The following is a 14,348-nucleotide window of genomic DNA, read 5'->3' on the forward strand; positions in this document are numbered from 1 at the left end:
ATCTTCTATAAGATGACCTTCTGAAATTAAGAACACAAGAAATATGTAGACGGTTATCAAAGCACAAACTACTGAACTCAATCTTTCCCAGACATTTTGCAAGAATCCAGTGTAATTATAGAAACTATGCAGAATTCATTTTAGAAGGAAGGTTTAAACAGGGAGGTTTATAGAATCTTGGAGCTTAAAGAGGACTTTAAAAGATTATCTAATCATGCCTTTGAGATGTTGCATCAATCACGCTTCTTGGTTCCTGAGTTCTCTGTTTCTTCTGTCTGGCACCCAAGTCCTTCTTAAAACCCATATGTTTGCAAGCCAGGACATTCCTCATGACTACTAAAATGAAAAAAATCCTCTCCCTTATCTAGTTGTTTCTTCTGAGAGTCTGGATTTGAATTAGACTAGAGAAAATTGTCTTTTTATTTCTTCAGACCTGAGGATATTAAATAACCAGCTTACAGGTGGGAGGATTCAACTGGTGTCCAGAAACCACATGGTCCTATAACAAACTCCAATCCATTTATTTACAGGAAAATAAATTCAGTTAAAATATTTACAAAGAAATGCCAGCTTTTCTTTTCTGGGACTAAAGTGTAATTTTCTTGTACTAAGAATATTTGAAGTTTTTCACTGCTTTTATCAAAATATGTTGAACTAGTAGTACCTGTCTATAATTAATTTAGTCATTCTGCAACATTTAGCCAATACCAAATTCTAAACCTATCTTGGTTTTCTTTTTCCTCTTTCCATTTCCTTAAGGCTTGTTTGTTAAAGTGTGATTAGATTCACATGTTACTCCTCCAAGTTACCAGGATGAGAAGGAGTTCTCATTCTCTGACTTTGTACTGTATATCTGGCACCAATTTACATCATTTAATTTAATTTTACACTTTTCTTAAGTTAATCTTAGTACACTTTACTGATGGAGGAACAGAGGCCCATGACTTGTTTACAGTCGCAAAGGTGGTAAATGGTGGAGTGGGGATTTGAACCCAAGTATTTTTTATTATTCTGTATTCCTATTTACTGCAGGGGCTTTCTGGAGGCAAAGCCTTTACTCAAAGGAATAAGTCAAATGGGAAAAATAGTAGATGCAGGATGGACAGGGAGTAGATTTGGTCATCTTCTGTCCACTCAACTAAATCATGCTAGTAATGTTCTTTTTTTCCTATAGAAAGGGCTGGCTGGAGTCTAATCAATGGCCTTGGAAGACTTGAAAACTATGTTCCACTCTCATAAACCACAATTATGATGATTAATATTTCTTAAAAAATATTTCACAGAAAGATTATTTTTTATAATTCCTAGGTCTATAGCATAACTATAAAAATATTTAAAGTATTAGCCAAGATAACAACTTTTATTTATCAACAAATTGATTTAGTGAAATAAGATGCATGGTGAATTTGAGCAACTCATATACCCCCTCTGAACTTGTAGTTATTCATCTATAAAACAGAAATAATAAATGTAAGTTTCCAAGAGTTTGAGGTGTCAAAGGAAATAATGGAAACGAAAGTGCTTTGAGAACTGTAATTACATATACATTATTGTATATGTCAATAAGAAAAAAGCTAATGGAAATCACATAGTGAATTGAGTGGACAAGAAATATTTTATGTCAAATAAGCTTTGATCGCAGAGTCATGAAGGTTCAGCATAAATCGGAAAATCATAGATTAATTTTCCCCATTTATAAATGAAGAAACAAATCCCCCCTCTCCCAATAAATTGTCCACAGTCATAGCACATCCTTAAAAATACTGTTGAAAATTCTAAAATAAGAAAGTGGTATCATAGGAATAGGCATAGTCAGGCAGTAAATATTTATTGAGTACCCACTGTAAATCTGACACTTTTTTAGATGCTGGGAATGCAGTGGTGAACAAAACAGATTGCATTCCTTCCCTGAAATAATTGATAGTCTTTCTAAAGGAGAGAGTCAGATAAAAGATGTGTGAACAAACAAGATTATTGCAGGCAGGCACTGATAAATGTTTAAAAGAAGTTAAAGGTAATAATGCCAAGGCTTTTGGTCTGAATAACTGAGTGGATGGGGGTGGAAGGGGCAGGATGTGGTCATGATGGAGATGGGAGACATAATTAGTTCTGTTTTGGTCATATGAAATGTTAGATAATGATGGGGCATCTGCATGGAGCTATGGAATGGAAGTCCAAGCTCAAAGGAGAGGTCCAGGCTGGAGATAAACATTTCAGAGTCTTTATCTTGTAGTTTACCTCCAAGCCATGGATTTCAAAAAAAAAAAAGTGACTAATTTGTTTTTATGTAAAGCATTTTCTTGGTCAGGTTGTGGTGTGAGCAAGGTGATTCAAACACGTCTTAGCTTGTCCACTCAAAGTAAAGCCACCCAAAGCTGCTCAGCCATAGGGTAGCAGACCGTCACCATAGCAACAGTGTCCTGTCAAAGGGGGTAGGGAATCTTTTCTCATTTTGAGGCTAGAGTCATGTCTACCATTTTAAAATAAAAGTGTTCATGACCACACAGTTATTCCTTTTATTAAGGCCCAAATGTATGCCTCAGTTCCATTTCAGTAACTGTTGTGATGAGAAGAGACTAGAAGCTTCTCTGCAGAAATGGATTTTCATTAGTGCATTATGTGTCCAAATAACCCCAACTTCTGAGCTGAACTTACATGATAATGGCTTCCTATTTCTATGTTAAGACATATATACAAAACCTTCACTCCATTTAGATTTTCTTATCAAAATTATCTTAGCAGCCTATTTTGCTTATTTTTTAATTTTTATGGGGTGTTAGAAAATTTATCTTTCAATCCTTTCACAATAATTATTATTTATTACTCTGGTAACAGTTGCTATAATGTGCCAAAGGAAGTTGTTCTTGGGTAAATAGTCTTTTAGAGGAAGAAATAATGAGGCTAGAGATGATTGATTTCAAGTATAGTGTTTCTTAAGGTGAAGTCTGTGATTAAAAAAAGGACCTTAAACCCCCAAATATCCAGGTTTCACAATGACTTAATGTTCTACCTTTAGAGAATAATTTGTTTATCCAGCTCTGGATTTTCTTTGTAGTTCTGTTTAATTTTTTAAAGTAAAACTATACATACATATTATAGAAAATTTAAAAAATGAAAAAAGCACCAAGAAGAAAAACATCATTTGTAATTTCCCACTCAAAGATAAATACTAATAATATTTGTGTGCATGTTATTCCCATATAACTTTTCAAATAAAATAGAAGCATACTGAAGGTACTGTCTTGTTGAATAATAACTTACTCTGGGCACAAAGTAGAAAATTTAGAAAATATCTAAGTGCAAAATCCCAGAAAATGATAATTACTTATTATCCTATTATCTGAGGGAAACATTAGTACAAATATTCCTGCATTTGAAATGAATATATGTATTTTATATGCACACATATGTATGATATATGTATATATATTCTATTAAAGTGGGATTTCCTATTTTGCAATTTAATTTTTCCTCAGAATGTCACACATGATTTTGTCTATAATTATTCTACTACACAATTATTTTAACAAATTTATAGTATTATACGGCCACATAATGTAGTTGTCTGCTAAAATATAGATACTCATGAGGTGCCTGGGTGGCTCAGTTAGTTAAATGTCTGACTTAGGCTCAGGTCATGATCTCACAGTTTGTGAGTCTGAGCCCTGCATTGGGATCTGTGCTGACAGCTCAGAGCCTGGAGCCTGCTTCTGATTCTGTGTCTCCCTCTCTCTCTGCTTTTCCCCCCACTCACACTCTGTCTCTCTCTCTCTCTCAAAAATAAATAAACACAATGAGGCGCCTGGGTGGCTCAGTCGGTTAAGCGTCCGACTTCGGCTCAGGTCATGATCTCACGGCTCGTGAGTTCAAGCCCCGCGTCCGGCTCTGTGCTGACAGCTCAGAGCCTGGAGCCTGTTCCAGATTCTGTGTCTCCTCTCTCTCTCTGACCCTCCCCCGTTCATGCTCTGTCTCTCTCTGTCTCAAAAGTAAATAAACGTTAACATAAATAAATAAATAAATAAATAAATACTAAACAAATTTTAAATATAGATACTCATGCATATTGCCATGATTTCATGCAAGGGAGTAGGTTCATATCAAATTAAAATGAATGTCTTTGGGGCGCCTGGGTGGCGCAGTCGGTTAAGTGTCCGACTTCAGCCAGGTCACGATCTCGCGGTCCGTGAGATCGAGCCCCGCGTCAGGCTCTGGGCTGATGGCTCAGAGCCTGGAGCCTGTTTCCGATTCTGTGTCTCCCTCTCTCTCTGCCCCTCCCCCGTTCATGCTCTGTCTCTCTCTGTCCCAAAAATAAATAAACGTTGAAAAAAAAAATAAAATGAATGTCTTTAACAATTTTATGCAAGGTAAATCCGGATGGTAAGGTTATTAAGGTAGTTGGTAAAGGAAAAATAACTAGCAAATGAGCAAGTTTGTAAGATATGGGTATGAAAGGATTAGGGTAGCGCTTCCCCCCAGCTTGTTGATGATGCATATATGGGCACAGGGGTGTGATAAAGGCATTTTATTGCCATTCAGCTATAGTTATAAAGGTTGTTCTAAAGGTATTGAACAATGTTAAAGCACTAGTGTATTTGCACATTATGATTATATACACCAGCATTGGTACAGATACAGGAGCAGATATAGGTATAGAATATCATCACCAGAACATATATGGAATTAATGTTTTCCGTTTACAGAATACTTTAAACTGGCCCTGAACATAGAGGCCTGGATGGAAGAATACCCTATAAGTATTCATTCTTTTGGGGACCAGCAGACCAGGAACCAGGTTCCTACATTTTATGCAGCCTATGTGGCTCTTTGAAAGAGTTAATAATGCATTTCATAGTGAAGTGCATGGACCAGTACTTGCATCAGGGATATTTTGGAGCTTATTAAAAATTCAGATTTCTGGAGCTCACTCTAAACCAAATAAATGAAATTCTCACATTTAACGCACTTCCCAGGTGATAGGTATGGAATTCAGATTATTAGAATGATTGGGCATTAATTTAGGGAACTAAGATAAAATGCCTGTGAGTTCCTTAGCATTAGGGATTATTTTTTTCTTATTTGTATTTCTGGCACCTAGCACAGTGCCTGGCCCATGGGAAGTGATAGTTATACACACACACACACACACACACACACACACATATTTTTGCTTTTAGAGAGAGAATGTGTGTGTGCAAGCAGGAGAAGGGGCAGAGAGAGAAAGAGAGAGAATCCCAAGCAGACTCCACACTGTCAGCTCAGAGCCAGCAGTGGAGCTCAATCTCAAGAACTGTGAGATTGTGACCTGAGCCAAAATCAAGAGTTGGATGCTCAACCGTCTGAGCTACCAAGGTGCCCTGATAGTTATATATTCATTACATTGATTATTTGGCTTAATACTTGTAATGTTGTAATAAGTTGTTGTATTGTACTATAACATTTTTCTTCAAAATATCTTTTTTGTAGTTTGTTTAATTATTTTGAGACAGTGTATGTGCCTGCACGAGCAGGGGAGGGGCAGGGAATGAGGGAGAGAGAGAATCCCAAGCAGGCTCCATGCTGTCAGCACAGAGCCCAACACAGGCTCCATCTCACCCAAGGTGCAATCATGACCTGAGCCAAAATTAAGAAGAGTCAGATGCTCAACTGACTGAGCCACCCAGGTGCCCCTCTTCAGAACATCTTGTAATAACTTTTCAAACCACTTTCATAATCTCAGTGATTGCACCTTATATACAATAGGAACTTAATGATTGTTGATTACATGAATGAGTAAAATAATGAGTGGTAACACTTTATCACTCTTACCTCAGAGCAGTGTGCCACCCCTAATTACTTGGGATACTGACTTTTGTCCCTGAAGGTTATCACAGCTGAGAGTCAAACCCTCTGTGTTCAGTATCTGCCACAATTTCCACATGACCATGGATGAGCAACTGCTAATCCGTACTGACTTGGGCCTTGTAATCTATAAATAAAGAAAATTGAAGAGATTCAATGAGATAATACACATGGGGATACTTTGAAATAAGTAAAGTGCTTTGCAAATATAAGTTATTATTCTTATTTTCTCCATCAAGGTCATCTTCATCAAGAACTTTCCACCTGCCTCAGGTCTTGGGAGAGCCAATCACTGCCCATTTATATGTGGTAAGCTTGGGACAAGAGTATATTTAAGAAATTTGTGAATGCGAGATCCTTGAGTGTCAGGAGTGGCAAATAAGTTAACCCATGTCCACCATTTCACCTCTGGTATCTACGGCCAATGTCACTAAGGAATTATAGTCCTCTAAAAAAAAGAAAGAAGAATTATAGACCTCTTGTTCTTATGTGCTCAGAAGTTCCCTCCCAGACTTTCTCAACCTAGTGCCACAGGCAACCCCTGTGATTAATTGTCATTGACCCTTCAGTAGAACCTCTTTGCCATCTCTAATGTAGGATAAATTTATATATAAGTATGCATGTATTAGATTTGAGTTTTGCATATATTTCTTAAAGATATGAGATTACATTGTATGTATGAAGGATGTGGGAATTGTATATACATATGGTGTGTACATATGTGTAGATAGAGATGTACATATTATTTGTGACATAATATTGAGTCTGATATGAATGTATGTGTATGTGTAAAATCAAGAGAAACCAAGAAGATATTAAGGTCATCTTTTTAGCTAGGCTTTAGCATTAAAAATTCACAATAAAGTCTTCTGAAAGAAGTAAGAACAATATAAAGATTACATACGTCTCCCTGCTGTCAGCAAGTGTTATAGTCAGACTCCCAGGCACCAGAACCAGATTTTCTTTTTTATTGCTGGGGAGATCCCAGCTGGAGTCAGAATATGAGCATGAAACATTTGGATAATTTAATTTTACAATGGGATAACTGGAGTTTAGCGTCCTGTAGTGGAAATACCAGTAGTCCTTTGGAATAATGTCCCAGTTAGCTGCTTGCTCAAGTATTTCATGTCCTAAATGAATTCTTCCCTTCAACAAAAATCAGTTCACTTATAAGCACCTACTAGTATGCCAGCCAGTGCTAGATGCTAGATCAAAAACCCTGATCCCCCAAAGTTTAGATTAAATCATTCTATGTGCTCCAATAGCACTTTTAATTTCTGCTCTCAAAAAACCTATCACATTGTGGGATAATTACCTGTATCTCCCACTGAAGTATAGACTCCCATAAGAAAGGACTGATTCACTATTGTATTTCTATTGGTAAACCAGGGGCTGGCAACCTTTCTCTGTATAGGGTCATCTAATGAACATTTTAGGATTTTCAGACCGTACGTTCTCGTCTGTCTCAATGACTCAATTTGTCAATGTAGTGAGAAAGCAGACATAGACAATATAAAATTGAATGGATGTGACTCTGTTGCAATAAAACTTTATTCACAAAAGCAGGTGGGTTAAAATTTGTTCTCTGTTGCTTGGCATGTGGTCAGAGCTCAATGGATTTTTAGTGGTAGTAGTAGTAGTAGTGCTATGTTAATTTTGTTGAATTCATAATAAAATTCTAATGAAATACAATGTTCGCTTTCATGGATCTTACATTCTCCTGAAGACTAAACAATTGCAACAGAGTATGAAGAGTCCATGGACCGTGGGTGGTGTCTTATGGAAGCCCAGAGAACAGGCATCCTGTGAAACTAGGGGAGTAGATTAGAAAAGGCTTTCTGGAAGAGATAGATCCAGAATTCTATTTTGAAGAAAACATAGAAGATAGAGAAGACAAGAGGTAGAAAGGCTGTTCTAAGCTAAGAGAAGAGCACCAGTACTAATGCAGAGCAGCACAGAAGTCCATGACACATTTGGAGAACTGCAGGTGGTTCATTCTGGGAATCTTGACTATGGAAGATGGTGTTGCAGTTTGCTTCCTCCACCTGTGCGCTAACCTCCTTGTCTATTTTCCTTTGGGACCCATTCCATCCTTTGTTTCTTTGTCCTCTTTCTCTTAATGGTTCTTTCACCTTGGCAGATAAACATGCCCAACTATTTTCTTTATCTGAAACTACTATTTCCGTCTCTACTGTTGCCACTACCACCACCATCACCGCCGGGATCGTCACTTAAACCACCACCCCCACTGCCACCAGCATCTTCACCACCACTATCTCTGCCACCTCTAGCATCTTCATCACCTCCAAGACCACCACTGCTACGAGCACCTTCATATCTGCCATCTGCACCATCACTTCTGCCACCTCCTTCACCAGCTGCGCCACCATCACCGCCATCGCCATATCCACAATGAAACTTTCCTGCAGTCTTCCGTGCCTCTAGGTCAGTCATGACATCTCCCTATTTCACAGACAACCTTCTTGAAAGAGTACTATACACTTGCTTTTTTTTCTCTTTGACATTCTCATTTGCTATTCAGCCAACCACAACCTGGTTTCATTTCTCATCACCCCATTGAAATTATTTGAAATAAAGTCACTACTTGCCATGATCATCATATTGTCATTCTCAGTGGACTCTTTGGCCCTTAACTTAGTTGACCTCTCCGTGGCATTTGATTCTGTTTGAGTTTCGTAATGCTAAAATGTTTAGTTGCCTCCTGATTTTTTATCCTTTTCTTTTCAGTTTTCTCTAAGGGCCACCATCATCTAGTTACCCCTTACATGTGGGCATTTCCTTGGCTGTCCACTGATTTCAAAATCATTAGCCAACTGTGTGTAACCTCTCCTACTTGGTTCCTACATCCAGTGAGTAGGAGCAAGGCAGTTGGCTGCAAGGGAGTGAGAAAACCTGGGCACCAATGTGTTTGGCATAGCTGCTGAGGGAAATGAGAAAAGGAGTTGGCTAAGATGTGCTGGCCAGGGCAGGGAGCCCAGTGGAAGTTGCAGATCTTAAATTTGTAATGTCTTGAAACCACTCAGTGGTATGTTATTTCCACCATGCTAAGAATAGGAAAAAAATTGATTTGATGGATATTCGTCTAGAAAAAGAGATAAAATCCCTAAATAAATTTCCTTATGATCTTCACTGGGACTGTTCCCTAAACTGACATCATATCCTCAAACAACTGAGAGTGTAGGGCTATCAAAAAATAGTAATCTCTAACTATTTTGTAGTTAAATCAACACATCCTTCTTATATGACGTGATAACTCTTTATTCTATCCTTCCTTCATTTTCAGAGATGTTGTAAGGTTTATATTTATTTTTTTTTAATAATATGGAATAAAGTCAGATCTGTTTATAGCCCTTGATGTAATCTTTGTAGACTTTAAGATGATTTTTTTTAATACTGAATCCTGGAACAGGCAGAATACATTTTGATGTAAACATTTGGAGCTATCCCCCTGAAAAGGGGCTCCCCTGTATTTTTAGGACTGGTCTAAACCAGTTCATTCTTAACCGGAATCCTTATTGACAACGCATGGATATTTGCAAGTCTGAATTCGTATGTGTTATTTGGTTTTCTATTTCATGTTGCATTTTCTGTTGCAGATCTTTGAATATACTACTTAAAATTGTTAAAGTCAGAGGGAATTATATTTTGGATAAAATCCAAACATTTTAACATGGCTTTTCATTAGAGGTCCCCAGTCTGTCTTTCCACCTGCAGCTTTTCTAACCTCACAACATATGCTTTAGCCATATTGAATTACTTCTGAATCTTCAAACATGCCTTGCCCTCTCTTACCATCTCATCCTTATGCATGCTACCCATTCACAGTAGATTATGTTCCCTCTGACTTATTTCTGTGAACTTTGCAAAGCTTCATATTGGGACATCTTTCCTGACACCCTAATGTTAATTGTATCATAGGACTTCATGAATCACATTGTAATAATTCCATTTTTGTTACTCCTACTAGACAATGAAATCCTTGGAGATCTGTTTTTGTCCCAACATCCAGTACCTAGCACAGGGACTTGACAATTGAAGGCATTCAATAATTGATATTTGGCTGAATGAATGAATGAATGAATGAAGTTACTCTTTGTGTTCCATTTTTCTTTTTAAATCACATTACTGTGACATTTTCAATCATTTGTCACAGCTTCTTGAATATAAAATTATGTTTTAGTAATATTTAATATAAATATTGTTTCTGAGTGGTTTTGTGTCTTTGTAGTTGTTTAGTATTATTCACCAGCGATCTTGTTCTATTCCTGCTCTCCTAGGCTTTACCTTCTCTATTTTCATGCATTTACTTGCTTCTGCCTGCAGGCCTAGACTGACTTGTACTGCAGCAGGAAGTATAGAAGGCTTCCTGCCAGGGACTGAAGGGGTTGCCTTAAAATCAAACTCTCCTTTTTGCTGGTACCTGGTATCTTTTCTTCTGCTCATCCTGCTTGTAGATTATCTTGTTGCTAACCTGCCTTGGCTTTTGACCATCTGCCCTGCCTTCTAGCTTTGAGAATCTTCAGTTCTTCTATGCTTTCTTGTCTCTTTACTCACCAGCTGTTTGCTCTGACCTTCCATTGCAGGCATTGATTTTTCCTTTTTTTCTTGGTTTCTGATTTTACTGTAACATCTGACCTCTGACTTATTTGTGTGTTTGAATTATGGGCTAAGCAGTATGGTTGCTATTTTATCACCTCACTTAGATCCCTTACTTTGAATATACCTAGGCTTTCCCGGTCTTAGATGCGTGCATTATTATCTTGAGGTAACAGCTTGGCTCTGTACAAGAATGCTGTTCCTATTTCTTCATGTTGACTTTGGAAATTGAGGCACAGGGGTTTATAAACTCCAAGTCAACTACTGTGCTATTTATGGTCTGTAAACAAAACATATAATCTAATGAATCTGAAAGTGGTGTTTAATCTATGACATACTAAGTAGCCTTAATTGTGGCCGTGCATCAGAATTACTTGTAGAACTTACAGTATGTTCAGGTGCTTGGGCCCTCCCACAGAGGCATTGAATCAGTATCTTGAGGTGGAACCTCAGCATATATATTTTTGAAAGTTTCTTGATTTATTTTAATGAACACCATGGATTGAAATTGAGCAGCACTGCTACACTACTGATTACTCTAGATGTCGTACATTAGCTATGACAATGAGGATCTCAGATGTTAGAGGACTAATAAAAGTCAACGTTATCCATTGCTCACTGTATGCATCTAATTTCCCATGTAATTAATCTTCCAATCAACACTATGCACTAGGTACTATCTACATAGAGGGTTATTAAACTTAAATTTGAGAGATGTTAACTTAGTAGATGAAGGTTACATAGCTAATTGCAGAGTTAGAGATTCTTACACTTAGATATTGTGCTATATGGGATACTAATGGCGCATTGATTGTGTGTCATCGTAAACAATATATTGTAACTGTTATTAATCCATCAGTTTACTACTAGAGTTAATATGTTCAAAAAAAATCTGATCATTTTATTACCTTGCTTGAGGATTCCTATAGTCTCCTCATTGCCGACAAGATAAAGTAAATTTTCCTTGCCATGATATAAAATATCAATCCATTTTCCCACTCCCTCTCCAATTCTATCTTCTCTGTCATTTCCTCTATACATTGGTCATGCTATATTTCCCACCATTTTTGTAACACATCAAACTCTGAAACAATGAAATACCTTTGTAATTGGGATTTGAGACTCCTTTGAAGAGGAAATCAGTTCTTTCCAGATTCTGAAACGACTAAAGGGTCATAGGAGTCAAGGATGGATAGAGCAGCTTTATAATGAGTAAATTGGACTAGGAAAAGGCAACCTGGATCCAGTGTCTTGAATTGAGCCTACCCAGCTGGTTATGGATGAAGCAGCTGGATAAGTGCTGGCGTCCCACAGGGATGGGGAATCCAGGAGCTGGCAGACCTTGGAGGAACACCCCTGCTTCCTGTTGGAAGTGAGCACATGAACTGAGGCTTCCCAGTGTCATCAGTCCCACAGTCCCATCAGCCATAATTTCATCTAGGGTGGAATGAGTGAGAAGTCAAAGGAATCTTTCCAAGATCTCTAAGAAGATTGAAGTCCTGTTTATAACTTGAAACAAGAACTTGGAAAGAGAGAGTGGAAGATTCCCCCTATACTTTTCATGTGTAGTTTCCCTTGCTTTGAGTGGCCTCCTCTGCCTTCACCACCAGCTCATGTATTGCTTCTTTGAAACTTTCTTATTTTTGGGGCGCCTGGGTGGCGCAGTCGGTTAAGCGTCCGACTTCAGCCAGGTCACGATCTCGCGGTCCGTGAGTTCGAGCCCCGCGTCGGGCTCTGGGCTGATGGCTCAGAGCCTGGAGCCTGTTTCCGATTCTGTGTCTCCCTCTCGCTCTGCCCCTCCCCCGTTCATGCTCTGTCTCTCTCTGTCCCAAAAATAAAAATAAACGTTGAAACTTTCTTATTTTTATAATGTATAACATGTGACTCCCTCTCTAGCCATAGCATTCAGTTCATACCTCTTTTATGATACAATTATCCCATAGCATATGCACTTACATGCTTGTCCATTCCAAGGACTGTGAGCTTTTCTGAGGCAGGACCCTTGTCTCATTCATTCTTATAACCCCCAGTGCTAAGCACAGTGCCTGGAACATTGTGTTCGTTCTTCACAGATATTAAGAGTATTCCAAGGTATGACCACTCCAAGTTGCCCTGCTCTCTAGAGGTGGCCTACAGTTATTTAGCTTCTTTATCTGTGCTTAGTACAGTGCCTGCAACACGGCACTTGGGACATCACACCATAAAGGTTGAGTGAATGATTTAGTTACAGCAGATCATTTCATACGGTGAAATTTATTGGCTGCCATTTTGTTTTGAGGTGTTGGAGTTTTTTGGGGGGGGGCATTTTTTTTAAGTTTTTATTTAAATTCAATGTAGTATTAGTTTCAGGTGTCCAATATAGTGATTCAGTACTTCCATACATCACCCAGTGCTCATCATGACAAGTGCCCTCCTTGAACCCTATCACCTATTTAAACCAATCCCCCTTCCACCTCACCTCTCTTGGTAATCATGAATTCATGAATTCTCTATAGTTAAGAGTCTGTTCCTTGATTTGCCTCTCTTCCCCTCACCCCCCCTCCCGCCCTTTGCTTATTTCTCTTGTTTCTTAAATTCCACATATGAGTGAAATCATATGATATTTATCTTTCTCTGACTGACTTATTTTGCTTAACATCATAATCTAGCTCCACCCATGTCATTGAAAATGGCAGGTTTTCATTCATTTTATGGCTGAATAATATACTCTGTGTGTGTGTGTGTGTGTGTGTGTGTGTGTGTGTATACATAACATCTTTATGCATTCATCAATTGATGGACACTTGGGCTTTCATAATTTGGCTATTATAGATACTGCTTCTATTCACATAGGGGTTCATATGCCCTTTGAATTAGTGTTTTTGCATTCTTTGAGTCAAGTACCTAGTAGTGCAATTGCTGGACATAGGGTAGTTCTATTTTCAACTTATTTAAGGAACCTCCATACTTTTCTCCAGAGTGACTGCACCAGTTTGCATTCCCACCAACAATGAAAGACGGTTCCCTTTTCTCCACATTTTGTTGTTTCTTGTGTGATTTTAGCCATTCTGACAGGTGTCGGGTAATATCTCATGGTAGTTTTGATTTACATTTCTCTGATGATGAGTAATGATGAACATTTTTTCATGTGTCTATTGGCCATCTGGATGTCTTCTTTGGGGAAATGTCTGTTCATGTCTTCTGCTCATTTATTAACTGGATTATTTGCTTTTTGGATGTTGAGTTGTAGAAGTTTTAGAATACTTTCTGTATTTTGGATATACTAACCCTTTGTTGGATATATCATTTGTGCAGAAGCTTTTTATTTTGATATAGTTACAATAGTTTGTTTTGCTTTTGTTTCCCTTGTCTCAGACATATCTAGCAAGAAGCTGCTATGGTCAACGTGAAAGAAGTTACTGCCAATGTTCTCTTGTAGGAGTGTTATGGTTTTAGTTCTCATATTGAGGTCTTTCATCCATTTTGAATTTATTTTTGTGTATGGTGTAAGAAAGTGGTCCATTTTCATTCTTTTGCTTGTTATGGTCCAGTTTTCCCAATACCGTTTATTGAAGAGACAGTCTTTCTGCCATTGGATATGCTTTCTTGTTTCATCAAAGATTAATTGACCATATAATGATGAGTCCATTTTAGGGTTTTCTATTTTGTTGCATTGATCTATATGTCTGTTTTTGTGCCAAGAGTGTTGGACTTTTAATAGTAAAAGATGTATATTTTGAGAATGGACCAAATATGGATAAAATCAATCAAATGTTACCTTGGAACAAATTAAAAAAACCCACTTAAATATTAATGGAAAGCTACTGAATTGGGACTCTGTAAAATTCCATGGGCTGTACAGGATTAGTCTTGTAAAATATAGTCACATGCTTTCAAAAGTACTATTTATCATG

This window comes from Prionailurus viverrinus, chromosome F2 (assembly GCF_022837055.1).
Source record: "Prionailurus viverrinus isolate Anna chromosome F2, UM_Priviv_1.0, whole genome shotgun sequence".
Lineage (NCBI taxonomy): Eukaryota > Metazoa > Chordata > Mammalia > Carnivora > Felidae > Prionailurus > Prionailurus viverrinus.